The following is a 3,671-nucleotide window of genomic DNA, read 5'->3' as shown; positions in this document are numbered from 1 at the left end:
ATAATTATTTTTTAAAAAAGAAATGAGAATATAAAAGATGTTAAAATGATATGAGAATGGAGATACTTCCAAAATAGAAAAAATGAGAAAGTCTAAGCAAGCGATGAAGGTATGTTTAGGTTTGTTATGATATATGAAGAATGAGACAAAAATAATATACATATAATCTTAAATTTTCTATGGTCACAGTTTAGTCAACTAGTTTAAGGAAGAAAATATACATCTAGTCAAGGTTTAACTGAGAATATTTGTTTTTTTGCCCAAGCCTTATCTACATAGCACATGATAATTAAAAGTACCAGACTGGTGGAACTAAACTTATTGGATGTTTAACAGCCTTACTTTGAGACCTATACTAATGTGGTTAGAGGGACTTCAAAGAAAGTTTTTGCCCCTTGCCCTCCAAGGTCAATTAAGTTCCAGGGGACTATGGAACATCTCTCAAAATGTCCTGTAACTGTGGTGAGTCATCATCCTTTTGTTCAGGGAGGACATGGAGACCCCACTAAATGGACATGAACCAGTGTCCAGTCTACAAAGAGGAGAGTCAACTCAGAGGAAATATCTCATTCATGCTTCCAAGTGAAGCCAGACATGGTCAAGCAGGACTTTTGACTTATCTTCACATAGATGGAACTGGTAAAAGAAAGGAGCCAGGAGCTCCTCCCAAGCTCATGTAACCTGACTGGGAGCGTAAGCGATCTGGAATGGGTGCCTGGTGTTTGTTTATTTGTAAGTTTCTCCATTTACCCCCTCCCTACCCAATATAGAAAATGAAAAATTCACACAAAGATATGTTATATGGGTTGTCTGGTAGTGCAAAAGACCCTGAGAGAACTCAGGCGACATTAGGCTTAAGTCTATATAAAGTTATTTAGACAATTATTTCTTATTGATGATTTTGTTCCTAACCAGAAAGTGCTGCTCAGATATAAGACTTCAGGTCTTGGTCTCCAATATTGTAGTGCCCACCTGAAGCTAAGGGAGACAACCAGCTATTGTTCTAGAATGATGGATAAATTTGTTTTCTCCCCCTATCTAGAAGCCTTTGAGAGGGAACTGACACTGATTCTAACCATTCCAACAGCTATCAAAATACCTGAAAGCAAAACCTGAATCCATCACTCTAGAGTCCAGCCTTGCAAGACAAAAGAAAAATAAGAAGGAACCCAATAGGTGGATGCTTTTGGAAGCCCTTGTCAAGAAATTCCAATGAACTCTCATATGAACATTTGAAAATTGCTTTGTTCAGACTTTTTTCTAGTTCCCTGTCTAGAACTCATAATGCTACTTACTCTTGCCTTTACTTCTTCACATCTCTTATTCACGATTCAAAGACTTTCTTTTCCCCTTAGAGATAAGAGTTATGCAATTTAGGAGACTTTCAGATAGACCCACTGAAGGGGTATCCCAGTTGCCTCAGCCTGCATCCCTGTTCAGCATGGAAGAAGCCAGAGCAGTCTACATCCTGATTCCCTATTGGCAATTTGGGTAACCTCTTCAGAGGATGGTGTAATAAAATTAGGAGGGAGGGTCCCAACTGGGGGTGGGCTGGGTGGGGAGGAAGCAGCTGCTTGCAGAGACTGTGTCCTCACCCCACCTCCCACCAGCTAGGCTGGGATGCCAGCCCACCCTTTGCCCCAAGGACAACAGCTCTGCATATATGGGCTAAGCTCCACCTGCTGAGCACTGGGACATGGCTGCTGGCTATGGAGATGTCAGTCAACTCCACAGAGAAGTTGCACTATAAGTCATGGATGACACAGCATCAAAACATATACAGTTCAGCGGAGTGTGGTGGCACATGCCTTAGCACTCGGGAGGCAGAGGCAGGCAGATCTCTGTGAATTGAAGGACAGAGAGACCCTGTCTCAAAAAGACAAAAAAAAAAAAAAAAAAAAAGAAATGTATACAGTTCAGAGGATCAGAGGAATATCACCACAGACTGTAGATGTTTGTCAACAACTGGAGGACAATTAATGCCCACAACGAGAGAAATCACACACTTAAAATGGCATTGAACCAGTTTTCAGACATGAGCTTTGCTGAACTAAAATGCAAATACCTCTGGTCAGAGCCTCAGAATTTCTCAGCCACCAAAAGTAACTATCTTCAAGGTACTGGTACCTACGCACCCTCCATGGATTGGCAGAAGAAAGGAAATTTTGTCTCACCAGTGAAAAACCATCGGGCCTGCAGCAGCTGCTGGACTTTTTCTACCACTGAAACCCTGGAGTCTGCTGTGGCCATCGCCAGTAGGAAGATGCTGTCTTTGGCTGAACATCAGCTGTTGGACTGTACCCAGAACTTCAACAATCATGGCTGCCAAGGAGGTCTCCCCAGCCGGGCCTTTAAGTACATCCTATACAACAAGGGCATCGTAGAAGAAGACCCTTACAAGGGCATGGATGGTCACTGCAAAAGGCCATCGCATTTCTCAAGGATGTAGGCAACATCACGCTCAAGTACAGGAGGCAATGGTGGAGGCTGTGGCCCTTTACAACCCTGTGAGCTTTGCCTTTGAGGTGACTGAAGATTTTATGATGCATAAAATTGATGTCTACTCCAGCACTTCCTGCCATAAAATTCCAGATAAGGTCAACCATGCAGTCCTGGCTGTTGGCTACGGAAAAAAGTCTGGGGTACTGTTAGGGTTCCAAATAGCAGCAGCTTCCCCCCCTCCCAAACAGGGACCCACAGACTTTGGAGCCCGAAAAAGGGAACTTAGCTGATAAGCACCTTGACCTTTGAGGTCAAGAAGAACAAACTCTGCTGAGAAGCAGCCTGCCTTTCCTCTGACCTCCAAAGATAAGATAAGCAGATTTCCTCTTATCTTAAGAGGGAAAAAGTAAACACTTCCAGACCCTAATCCTACCTGCTTTTCCTGCTTCCCCCTCCCTGATTTCTCCCCCAAACATTCCCCCCTTCTACACCCTAAAGCCCCCATATATAAAGTCCCAGCTCACAACCCGTGGGCTGACATCTTTCCCTGACATCTTTCCCTTCCCTGAAATCTTTCCTTTCCCTTCCCTTCCCTGACATCTTTCCCTTCCCCGAGGGAAAGGTGCCCCGTGTGAAATAAATCTGTATCCCGCTGAGAATTCCATCTGTGCCTTGGTGCCTTCCTCCATCCCCGCCACTCGCTCTCTACAACATTCCTACCTATCAGATGGTGCCAAAACCCGGCTCTTACTTCAAGGGACCTCGCACATAAAACTTTCGGACTCGCTTGTCATTACTGGCCTCTGCGAACATCACTGATTCAGCATTAAGGTACACTTCCACCCTCTATCTCTCTCCCCTCTCCCGTTCCTTTCAGCTCTCTCTCTCCCTCTCTCTCTCCCTCTCTCTCTCCCCTTTCCCCTTCATTACTCTCTGCCAGTTCTCTTTTCATCTCCTTTCCAATCAAATTCGGTCACTCCTGGACCTCACTCACGGCCACTGGACAGCACTGGCTTCTGCGACCGTTGAACTGCCTGGCACAGTTACTGTGTCTATCCACGCCCACCTTGGAGTCAGACCTGCCTCCCCGTCGCACTCAGATCCTTTTCCCTACCTCAGCACCCTTCCCTTCCTCGCTCCTGCCATCTTTTGCCTTCCCCTAACATCTCATCTTCTCTCTCTCTCTCTCTCTCTCTCTCTCTCTCTCTCTCTCTCTTTCCTCTCCCTCT

The 3,671-nt window shown here is 45.1% G+C and overlaps 1 pseudogene; it reads left to right on the top strand.

Moving 5' to 3' along the window:
* Window positions 1–1,715: 1,715 nt before the first annotated feature.
* Window positions 1,716–3,671, top strand: part of LOC103750353 — a 6,778-nt pseudogene continuing 4,822 nt past the window's right edge.

This window comes from Nannospalax galili, unplaced genomic scaffold (assembly GCF_000622305.1).
Source record: "Nannospalax galili isolate Female #2095 unplaced genomic scaffold, S.galili_v1.0 scaffold627, whole genome shotgun sequence".
Classification (NCBI taxonomy): domain Eukaryota; kingdom Metazoa; phylum Chordata; class Mammalia; order Rodentia; family Spalacidae; genus Nannospalax; species Nannospalax galili.
The sequence above is the reverse complement of the archived record's forward strand: the minus strand, read 5'-3'. Positions and strand labels throughout refer to the sequence as shown.